Source organism: Sminthopsis crassicaudata, chromosome 4, assembly GCF_048593235.1.
Source record: "Sminthopsis crassicaudata isolate SCR6 chromosome 4, ASM4859323v1, whole genome shotgun sequence".
Lineage (NCBI taxonomy): Eukaryota > Metazoa > Chordata > Mammalia > Dasyuromorphia > Dasyuridae > Sminthopsis > Sminthopsis crassicaudata.
Window position 1 is genome coordinate 59,372,424 of NC_133620.1, and position 12,545 is coordinate 59,384,968.

At 33.5% G+C, this 12,545-nt stretch overlaps 1 pseudogene; it reads right to left on the reverse strand.

Moving 5' to 3' along the window:
- Positions 1 to 5,842: 5,842 nt before the first annotated feature.
- Positions 5,843 to 6,759, reverse strand: LOC141540589 (ribosome-recycling factor, mitochondrial pseudogene; annotated as a pseudogene).
- Between the last annotated feature and the right edge of the window lie 5,786 nt (positions 6,760 to 12,545).

Consider the following 12,545-nt stretch of genomic DNA (forward strand, 5'->3'; position numbering starts at 1 on the left):
ATGAAGGAACCAACATATATTAAGGACAATATCTGAAGCCCTGTTGGTTTGTTAGGATTCTGACTAAGCATGTGCTAAGTTATGCTATGTTATGGACTTCAGAATTCCACATTCCATGTTGTAATACCAGTATTAGGTAATCATACATAAAATCCCAGTCAACCTTTTTTATCGCACAGAATATCTGAACAGCACACTTTATAAGTCCCCACAGATTTCCATAAGGCAAAAAGTATGTATCCAAGAAAGCACAAGGAACCTAAATCATATATGCATGGGTATATGCTTCATGCCTGGAAGGGACAGCTCTTAATATCTAAAGGTGCTCTGATTATATGAGGCCATAGAAGACAGGGAATATCTTCTGAGATTCTTCTCATTCACCAGCAAAGCTGTCAGTTTCTGGCCACATGGCCTCTCTCCCAAAAGCAGATTTTCCTTTTCTGATTTCTAACAAATCTTCATCACAAACTCCATATTTGGGATGATAAGAGAAAACCTTCTGGACTTAAGTTCAAAAGACCTAGATCTGCATTTTGACTTGACTACTTTTTAGGCAAAATTGTCTTTCACAATTTCAACTCTTCCCTGGGTCTGTAGTTACCTCATCTATAAACAGGGGTGTATGATAATAGTTAGGTAACCAAAAGCTTCTTAAATTGTGGGTTGCATTCTCATATGGGGTCATGTGAGGATTGTGAAATTATGATTTATTATCAGTAAATGTTTGATATGTATACTGATTTTTATATGCCTATATACCAGAGGTCATGTAAAATTTTCTTGGACAAAAAGGGGTTACAAGTGGAAAAAAAGTTTAAGGATCCCTGATCTGTCCTACCTGAGAATTTAGGTGGGGAAATGAGTAGTGTGCTCAACCCCCTTAAATCAGAAATATTTATCTTTCTGGCCTCAGGCATTTACTTAGCTATGTGACCCCAGACAAGTCATTTCACTCAGGGTTTGTCTCAGTTTCCTCATTTGTAAAATAAACTGGAAAAGAAAAGGGAAACTACTCCAGCATCTTTGCCAAGAAAATCTCAAATGGGGGTCACAAAAGATCAGACACAACTGAAAATAACTGAACAACAATTTAAATACATCATAGAATTCTGATGTTAAGTGAAATACTATGTTTAATGGCATGTAAACCATAAAGCACTATATAAATATTAGCTATTTTTGTTCCAAGACAAAAGCTTCCTCAAGCTTTTTAAATTTAAGAATGAGATAATGTCATATCAGAATTAGCCAGATAATGGTTTTTCCTTAACCAGTGTCTAAAATTATATGCTAAGATAGATGAGACCAGACAAATTCCATCCATCAATCAATAAACATTTATTAATGACCAAAATTAAGGAAAGAAAATTTGTCTTATATTCTTTCCTATGCTGCCCAAACTTATACTGCTGTTTGGGAGCCACATTTCTCCTTCCAGATTGCTCTTAATACACAGTTTTCTTTGTTTTCACCTCAAACTAATGTTGTTCAGGAAAAGAATTCATCGTGTTATTTAATTTATCCAAGGTTTTATCCCTTAGAGACAGACTATGTAACTGAATTTGATTGTTCAACTAGAACTAATTCACAATATAACTGTCCCTAAGGACCCTATTTTTATAATCCTAAGGAAGATGTCTAGGAGATAGAATTTAGAAGCCTACATACCATTATAAATTGTTTTTTAAGCTAAGCAAAAACGTACTTAACCTCAAAATAAAATTGGATCTCCTCTTCAAATTATAAATGTTAGAAAATGTTATGTTTAGTTTTAATTGCAAGATAAATTAGAATTTATATTACAGGGGCTATCTGGGCAGTATCATCAACAATAATTATTCTATGAGGTATTCCAATTACAAACTTAAAGCTATACACAGATTTTTGGAACACCCTGTGGATATATAATCAGCAAGCTGTGCTATCTGGCAAGGTTTAGAAGTTTAAAGTAGAAAGCTAAAGTGAAAGGAAGAAAAGCTCACTTTCTTCTTTGGCCCCCATCTTTAAAATTCTGGAGGAAAGAGCATTCTTTATAGATTCCAATCTTAGCCATACTAAGATAAATGATTATCCCTTGAATATTGCCCTCATCCCCATCATGAGGGATGAGTTTAATGGTACAGACAACATGACTCTCAAGCATCCATCACTTGGCCAAGATGACCATTTGCCTTTTGTTATAGTCTGAGGATTTGTAAAAACCCCAAGTCTAGTGTAAAATTTGTTCTTGGGAAATTTATCAGTCAGTCAGTTATTTAAGTATTTATTAAGTGCCTACTATGTGCCACTGTGATAAATGCTGGAAACACAAAGAAAAGCCAAAACAAAAACAAACCCTTCTCTCAATGAATTCACTTTTTAATGGAGAATACAACATAAAAATAAGTAGGTACAAACAAGATATGAACAGAATAAGTAGGAGTGATTTCAGAGGGAAGACACTAAGATTAAGAAGAACTTGAAAATATTTCTTGCAGAAAATGGCACTCAAACTAAGACATGAAGGAAGTTAGGGAAAACAGGAAGTGGAGATAAAAAGGGGGTTAGTTCTAAACATACCTGGTGAGGGCTAGATCTGGATAACATAAAGAAATTTCATCTGGTTAAAGGATATGAACAGACAATTTTCAGATGAAGAAATTAAAACTATATGTAGTCACATGAAAAGGTGCTCCAAATCACTATTGATCAGAGAAATGAAAATTAAGACAACTCTGAGATACACACCTATCAGATTGGCTAAGATGACAGGAAAAGATTATGATGAACTTTGGAGGTAATGTGGGAAAACTGGGACACTGGTAGAACTGTGAACTTATCCAGCCATTCTGGAGAGCAGTTTGGAACTCAAAAAGTTATCAAACTATGCATACTCTTTGATCCAGCAGTATTTCTACCTGGCTTATAGCCCAAAGAGATCTTAAAGGAGGGAAAGGGACCACGTGTACCAAATTGTTTGTGGCAGCCCTTTTTGAAGTGGCAAGAAACTGGAAACTGAGTGGATGCCATCAATTGGAGAATGGCTGAATAAGTTATGGCACATGAATGTTATGGAATATTACTGTTCTGTAAGAAATGATCAGCAGTTTGATTTCAGAAAGGCCTGGAGAAACTTACATGAACTGATGCTAAATAAAATGAGCAGAACTGAGATCATGGTACAAGGCAACAAGATTATTTGATGATCAATTCTGATGGATGTGGCTCTCTTCAACAAAGAGAAGATATAAACTAGTTACATTTGTTCAGTGACGAAGAGAGCCATCTACACTTAGAGAGAGAACTGTGGGAACAGAGGGTGGAACACAATATAGAATTCTCATTCTCTGTTGTTATTTACTTGCATTTTATTTTCTTTCTCAGTTTTTCTGTTCCTTCCTTCTTAATCTGATTTTTCTTGTACAATAAGATAACTGTATAAATATGTATACATATATTGGATTTAACATGTATTTCAACATATTTAATATGTATTGGATTACCTGCCAGCTAGGGGAATGGGTGGAAGAAAGGTAAGGAAAATTTGGAACAAAAGGTTTTACAAGGGTCGATGTTAGAAAAATTACCCACGCATATATGCTTTGCAAATAAATAAATTGGAAAAAAAAAATTTCATCTGGGGCTGCTCTGAGACAAATACCTTGTTATAGACAACAATTACAGGCAGATTGAGATAAGAACTATCTCAAGAATGGATCTTTGCCTTCCTAAGAGTGGTTGAATGTGTAATAGAAAATAACTAAATTATTTGATGGAAATTACCAGGGCCCACATTTGCATTCCAATGAATGCTAAAGAATAAAATGTTGGAATCATCTATCAGAGATTGTGTAAGGTCACAGCCAATGGGGAAACTCTAGGCAAGGTATAAGACCCTTCAGACCAGAGGGAACTGGATAACAATGTCTGGTTCAGCTCCCTATCTCCCTTAAGGGCTCTTGACCTTCCTAAAAAGTCAGCGCACGGTGACAATCTGTGCTGTGATTGAAGCAGAGTGATACTGAGTGGAAGAGTGATACCAGCTGACAAAATATGTACAATAGCAAGTTGTTTATGTGGTCCCACATGCACACTGTTGTTTTTGTTACATTATATAAAGGGGAAAGTCCTTGAAATAAAGACTCCATTTTTCTACCATCTTCAAGAGTCCCACCTTATCACTTCTCCACTAGGAAGGTATATTTAATCACCCCAGTGTGGGGGCTCTAGAAAGCAACGGTATGTTTTCTCACCCCAACTTAGGGGGCTCTAAAAAGCAGGACACAAAAAGAGATGTTTACAAAAGCTTGAGCAGTTCTATGGCGCAGGGCTAATGTCTGGAATGGAATTTATTAAGTTTGGTGATACCATTCAGAATAGTGGTAAATTAGTATCCTATTTCTTCATGAGAATGGACAGCCACCTACTAAGACTGATAAGAAGAGGAGTAGTGTAAAGGGCTGAGACCTGAAGCCTCCAGGGACCTAGCTTGGACTTAACAGAGTAGTAACTTTGGTTGCTTTGATTGATCAAAGACCAGAAATACTATGGAATTAGCTTTATTTGAGTATAGACCTCAATAGTGCTGTAGCAAATACATAGCCATAGTACTGTGAAAAAATGGTAGACCCCATGAAAACATTCAAGTATTTTTAGAGAGCTTAAAAAATTAACTTTCTCTGAAAAACTCATCCCTATCAACCTTAGAAATGACTTTCAAAGCATTAACTATAGAAACTAAGCAAGTGAGCTGACCTACAGATATGGAGACAACTGAACATATTCACAGAAAATCTGGTAAGAAATAGAAACAAGGATAAAACAATGTTAACTGGAAAGGTAGGCATTAGCAATGGAAGCTAAAGAAGTAGGTAAAATAAAGAACGTCACTAGCAGACAACCAGAAATGCAGATCTACCTCCTTTTACACCTAGATCATACTCAAGCTGGATGTAGTTGTGATGAGAATACTAATTTGGTGTTGCAGAAACTGATTTCTATCTGTACATCTGCAAGACTGGCACTGAGAAAAGAAAAGGGAGCCAGAAAAAAAAAATGTCATTCTTGACTCTGGAAACAGATTACCTATTGGATTATTCCATGCAGACTCAGGTTTCCATACAAAAATGAAAGTGAAGATTAAGGACATAGAATGAACCACTGTGTTGCATAGCAGAATAAAAGTGACAATCATTTTCCTGTCATTTTTTTATCCTTATTGGCTATTTTGATTCATTTTGTTTAGACCTAATTTTTTAATCAACTACAGGCAAAATACAGAGGTATTTAAAATTGAAGTCTGGCTTCAGAATATGAATCACAGGTAAAATTCCTCAGGAGCAAACATGAAGTTTAACCCCAGGAGCAATTAGTAATATGAAATATACACACTTTCTCATTCAAAAGGGAGAAAAAGGTTCACACTAAATATTTCTTGAGGTAGTACTTAACAAAAACTCAAAAAGATGGTCATAATTTATTAACATTCCTACTCTTTCAGGAAGATCAAATGAAGGAAGCTGAGCCTGGCAGTCGTATACTTCACAATTAAAAGTATTTACTTAATGGAGGCTATATCTTCATATAGGCCCATCATGAAACAGTCCACATGAAGTTCAGCTAAGAGTTATAACAGTCCAATCCCATACACGTTGATGCTGTGGTGGGAGACAGGAGATAATCTTTTTGTCTTGAAAAAAGGCACCTCTAAAAAATTTTTAAAAATTAAAAGCACAGGAGGGAAGAATTCAGTCAACTACATTCTGCAATGCTCCAAAACTTTGGCACTCAACTACTGCCTAAGGCATTGTTGCTTCTGTAGACTGCTTGCTTACAGCTGGCCTCAATGGGAGCTTTTTTCTTACTCCATGAGTTCCTTGGTTTTCTATGCTAAGTGCTTGTCCATCTCAGTTAATGAATCATCTGCCATTTTTTTGTTTCATATCTGTCTCTCTATTCGTTTAATTTATCTTTAGCTATATTTCTTCAGTTTATCAATTTCATTAGTCTACACTTTTCTCAGGGTATCCTTAGCCTAGTTTATGTGCTGTTTTGTAAACTTGAAAGTTATCAGTCAGTTAATTATTTATTAAGCACCTACTATCTGCCACTGTGATAAATGCTGGGAATATAAAGAAAAGCCAAAACAAACAAAAAGAAAACAAACAAACTCTTCTCTTAATGAATTCATTTTTTAATGGAGAATACAACATAAAAACTGTTCTGTATTCCTGGTAACTTCAAGAATTGACCCATCGACTTCTGCGTTCAGATTAATTCCATTTTCTCTTATGGCCTTGATAGTTGCAGCTGTATAATCTGGGAAATTGGTCATGTTTACTATATTCAGCTGAGGAAATTTCAGGAAGATTTGGCTGATCTCATTTAAAGTAAACTTTCCATCACCAATTGTCACAGGTATGTGATCCAGGGACCCAGGAAAGGACCTTACATTGAGATTTTTGTAGAAATTGTCGCAAGGGCTTCTAAAACTACAGACTTCATTTCCATGTCTTCCTGTTTTAGATGGATTATGTGTTCCACCAAGGATGTATTAATGTTAACTCAAGATTGGAGATGTCCTTTGTCTTTGGCATTGGCTCTCTTGGTAGCAAAATGTCAGATTGGCACATTTGGATAGGCCCCACATTGCTAGCAGTCATTCCAAGTTACACCCATATTCCTCAGCCTGTCTTCTGAAACAAGCCTTGTCAAGACTGATAGATAATTGCAAAACTTCCTCTGCACCAAACAAAAGCACCTTAGTCCCAAAGCCATGGTTCAAAACAGTCCTTGAGAAACCACCAGCTATGACTTCTGCTGCTGGGGAAATGGACTTTGGTGCTTGTCACATATTATTAACGCAGACCTGCCTCCCAGTCATTTTATAAGAAATAATTAACAAAAAATCTGTTACAACTTTTAGAAAGGCTTGAACTTAGAGAATTTGAGTGACAAATACTGCCCATATCTGGAATATAACAGAGAGAGTTTGAAGTTTACTTAGAAAGTGGCTAGTCATTAGAAAAGGGGACACCTTGATTCTGACACATTTAGACCCAGAGAATATCATTGACACTTCAGCACTGGTTAAGATTGAGTTGAGGTTATTCAAGATAAATCAGAACAGCAGAATATAAACTAAGGGATCATATCCCTTTGGAAGCACCAAAAAGTTGCATACTCCCAGAATTAGTTCTGGGGAAAAAAAAACACACACACACACAAAGACCTAATGCTCCCCAAACCCAGGTAAGCAGAACTCAACTTTAACATAAATTCAAAATCAAAAAATAGGCTAAAAAAATGAACAAACAACACAAAATTAATTTGGCCATTAAAAAAAACTACTACAGTGGCAGAGAAGACCAAGACAAAAACTTAGAAGACAATAATATGAAAACAGCTATAAACAAAGCCTCAATGACAAATGATAATTGGATCAAAGGCCAACAAGAATTCCTAGAAGAGTTAAAGAAAGAGATAAAACTGGTAGAGGAAAATCTGAGGGATAGGGAAGAGAGAATGAGAGTGATGTAAGAAAAATATGAAAAATATGAAAATATGAAAAGATAAGATTTTGCAAGGGTGAATGTTGAAAATTATCTGTGCATATATTTTGCAAATAAAAAGCTTTAATAAAAAAGTCTTAAAAATAAAAGAAAAATTAGAATTGGCCAAATAGTAAAAGAAATTCAAAGAAACTCAAAACTTTACTGAAGAAAAGAAATCCTTAAAAAGCAGAATTGTCTATAAAATTTTTTCCAACTTTATACTTTCCTTCTGATCATGACTATATTTACTTTTTGTACAAAATCTTTTTTAATTTAGTGTAATTGAAATAATTTATTTTACACCTAACTTTGCTCTCTTATTTATTCATAAATTATTTATCTATCCAAAAGACTGATAAGTAATATATTCCATATTTTTATAATTTTCTTTTTATATCCCTCGTTATATCTAAGCCATGTGCCCATTTTGACCTTATCCTGGAAAATGGTCTGAAATATTAATCTATGTGCACTCTTGTCAGACTGCTTTCCAGTTTTCCCAAATATTCCCAACAATTTTTTATCAAATAATAAAATCTTATTCTAAAAAGTCTTCACATGTTAAAAATCATTGTAAATTGTATGTATGTTTTGTTCCATTGATCTACTCTTTTATTTCTTAGCCAATACTAGATAGTTTTGACAATTACTTCCTTATAATATAGTTTAAGATCTGGTACTGCTAAATCTTTTTCCTTTACATTTTTTTTTATTAGTCCTTTTGATATTCTTTACTCTTTATTCTTTTAAATGAATTTTGTTGTTATTTTTTCTAATTCAGTAAAATAAATTTTTGGTAATTTAATTGGGATGGTGTTGAACATATAAATTAATTCAGATAAAATTGTCATTTTTATGATATTGTCCTGCCTATACATGAACAAGTAATATTTCTCTAATTATTTAAATCCAATTTTATTTGTATGTTTTTATTTTTATTTGTAAATTTTATTTGTAAATAGAGGTAAAATAATTATATATGTAGACATGTAGACATATCTATGTGTGTGTTTATATGTACACACACATATATACACCTCTTTGTGTCTAATGGTAGCTATATTTAGAATGGGGAAAAGGGAAAGGGAGAAAAGGAAAGGAAAAAATTTTACATAACATGATTATATATAGTAAATGATAACAAGTTATATCTAATAGATAGTTTCATTATATAAATGCATGTTCTATTCAAAAAAGCTAAAAATAAAATTAAGGGGGGCAAAAGCAGAAGTGGCCAAGTGGAAAAAGAGGTACAAAAGCTCACTGAAGAAAATAATTCCTTAAAAATTAGAAGTAGGCAACTGGAAACGGTTGGTTTTCTTTCTTCTCTAAGGTGACCATGATGTCAAGGAGGTTATACCATGACATGCAAACAAGTTAGATTTGAGGTAGGGAGGCCTATTTAAGGTCAAATAATGATTCTAGGAGATATTAAAAAAACAATAAAGCAAAGTCAAAAACTGAAAATAATAGAAGGAAATGTGAAATATCTTGTCAGAATAACAAATGACTTGGAAAATAGATCAAGTAGAGATACTTTAAGAATTATTAGACTTTTACCCTGATGTTTTAGAAACAGAGAACAAAATAGAAGTTGAAGGAATTTACCAATCATTTCCTGAACAAAATCCAAAATGAAAACTCCTAAGAATATTATAGTCAAATTTTAGAGCTTCCAAAACAAAGAAAAAAAAAATTGTTTACATGAAAAAGTTATAAATGATCCAATAAAGTTAAGCCATTTACATTCCTACGTGGAAAAATGCTACATGTAACTCCTGAAAACTTTAGCATTACTGGGATAGATAAGGAGTTTACATAGACAGAGAGCATGGGTGTTGTAATAATCTCCAAAAAAAAATTTTGAAGGGGTGAGAAATAGAAATATTCTGGGAGTAGGGGGAAGTGAGAGTTAGAATGAGGAATGGGGAAAATTTTCTCAAATAAAAGAGATATGCAAGGAAGAGCTTTAATAGGGAAGAGAAAATGGGAGGAGGGATCAATGCTGGAGCCTCACTCTCATCAGAATTGTTTCAAAGAGGGAAGAATAAATACACACAAATACACACACACACACACATATATTATATATATACACACACACACATATATATTATATATATACACACACACATATATATATATTATATATATATATACACACACATATATATATAATACACACAGAAAGTTGTGTATACAAATGTACTCTATCAAATAGGGAAGTAGAAGGGGAAGAGAATAAGAGAAAGAGTAGGGGGATGATAAAAGAGAGGATAGATTAAAGGAGGAAGTGTTTAGAAACTAGACTTTTGAGGAGGGACAAAATAAAAAGAGAGAGAAGAAAAAGGGATGGAGAGAAATAGTTAGTAATCATATTTGTGAATGTGAATGGGATAAGCTTATACATAAAATGGAAGTAAATAGCAGAATAGATTAAAAACCAAAATTCAATAACTTGTTGTTTAAAGAGACATAATTAAAACAGAAAGACATACAGAATTTAAATCAATAACTATAAAAATCTATTTGCTTTAGCTGAGTTAGAAAAGGCAGGGTCACCAATCATAATCTTAGATAAAGCAAAAAATAGATCTAATTAAAAGAGATCATCAGAAAAACTATGTTATGCTAAAAGATGCCTTAGATAATGAAATAATATAAAAAATTCCTATATCAATTTTCTCTGATAAAGATCTTATTTCCCAAATATATACTGATTATAAATTTGAGTGTTCATGTCTCTCCCGTGTCTACCTATTTCTTTCATCTTTTTTGTGGTCATGCTCTCTGGTATTCAAAAGTCCCATTTTTTTACATATTCCCTATGGGAAATAACACTACCTAACATTTTTATAGTTATTTGAGATTTGTAGAGTGTTTTATAAATATCTCATTTTATCAAGCAGAATCCTAAATCCAGTGATACTTCCATGTTGAAAGCTCATATACATTCCTCTGTAAAATATAGTCCAGAGAATCTTCTTCCAGTGAGTTGTTCTCTTAAAGTCATGTCTTTGTGAGAAATGCAATCCTGGAGATATCTCATGCTAAGTATTAGAAAAGCAGAGAGGTTCCTACAAGCATAATAATAGATTAAGTAACAACATTTGGAATTTGCATTTAAGAGATACAGATTGGGGAAAGAATGAAAAACCTGTTTAATTTACATTAAAAAAAGAAGAAAGGGGAAGGGACTTAACAAACTAAATTAAAATAACTTGATATTCTGACTTCTGAATGGCTAGAAATCTCTGATATAAGGGCTCAGTGCAGGGACATGTAGGATCTAGATGAATGAATGAAGAATAAGGGGGAGACTAACAAATAAGAATTTGGTATGTGTACAAATATTTAAAAATGAAGACAGACTCTGTCCTCAAGAACCTTATATTCTAATAAGAGAAGTTAACTCATATAAGGGAATGGATGGACCAGGAAGGCACATTGTCATTTGGAAATGTATAGAGATAGGAGAGTAATTTGAGATATCCTTTCTAAGAGCAATAACAGAACTGATTTGATTATGGTTCCCAGAACTAGAAGAGAAAAGGAAAAAGTTCCAGGAATACACAGAGTAGTATGTAGCTGTTAAGATAGACAAGGGCTAAAGTGAAGTGTGTCTAGAGTTGTTGTTTGCTTGCTCTTTATTTTCTTTCTCATCTTTTTTTCCTGTTTGATTTGATTTTTCTTGTGCAGCAAAATAATTGTATAAATATACATGCATATATTTGATTTAACAAATATTTCTACTATGTTTAACATATATGTTACTTGAAATCTAGGAGAGGGTGTGGAGGAAGAGAAAATTGGAACACAAGGTTTTGCAAGGATTAATGTTGAAAAATTATGCATGCATATGTTTTGAAATTTTTAATTAAAAAACATGCATTTAAAGAGAAAGAAAAAGAGAGAGAGAAAGTACTCTCTGAGGAGTAGAGCAAGGATAAAATATGCTTAGAAATGAAAGTGATAAAGCTCTTCTCAATAATGTAGTGATTCAAGGCAATTCTAATAAATTTGGGATGAAAATGTGTGATCCTCATCTAGAGAGAGAACTATGGAGACTGACTATGGATCAAAGCATAGTATTTTCACTTTTTGTTTGTTATTTGTTTTCTCTCCCATGGGTCTTTCCCCTTTAAGGCTGATTTTTCTTGCACAATGTGACAAATAAGGAAATACGTTTTTAAAACTGCACATTTCACCTATATCAGATTACTTGCTGTTTTGGGGAAGGGGAAAGTAATGGAGAAAGGGAAAAAATTGGAATACAAAGTCTTATAAAAATGAATTTTGAAAACTATCTTTACATGAATTTGGAAAATAAAATGCTATTAAAAATGATAGAAAAGCAAAACATGTCAAATTGTTTATTTCAGTAAAAATACATTTTAAAATGTTTAAGGTAAAACAATTCTTTAAACTTACTTACAAATCACCTTTATGAAGATGCTGGAATTCTAATTTCTTTCTCATATTTAATTATTTTATGCTTATTTTAATTCTGTGCAACTGAATTAATCCATATGGTGTAAAGGGCTGAAACTCTTGCAAAGCACTGGGATCTGACAATAGAGCACTTGAGGCTAATTACCGATTGGACAATACTCTATAGGAATATGCTTGGAAAATGGCCCTTCCCACTATCCTGTGCTGGCTCAATCATTTGGTGTATACAGAGAATTGTGGGAGGGACTAGGAGATGCAGTGAGACTAGCCAGGGTCACTTTTTCAAGAGAGAGGAGGCCGTGAGGTCGCAGAGATCCTACTTGTCCACTCTTTTCACTTCTACAGCTAAAGACCAAGAATAAAGACTTTTGCTTATCCTGACTGCGGCTGATTCTAAGGTATCCAGGGTGCTAGCAAGGTTTCCACAATATGGTAACAGTTGAGTATGTTTCAACTTTCATCCAAAAAATCCTGTCTAAGTCTACATAAAATTACAGAAGCTCTGCTAAAAAAAAATAAATAAATACAATATTGTAGAATGCTAATGGACACCATCAG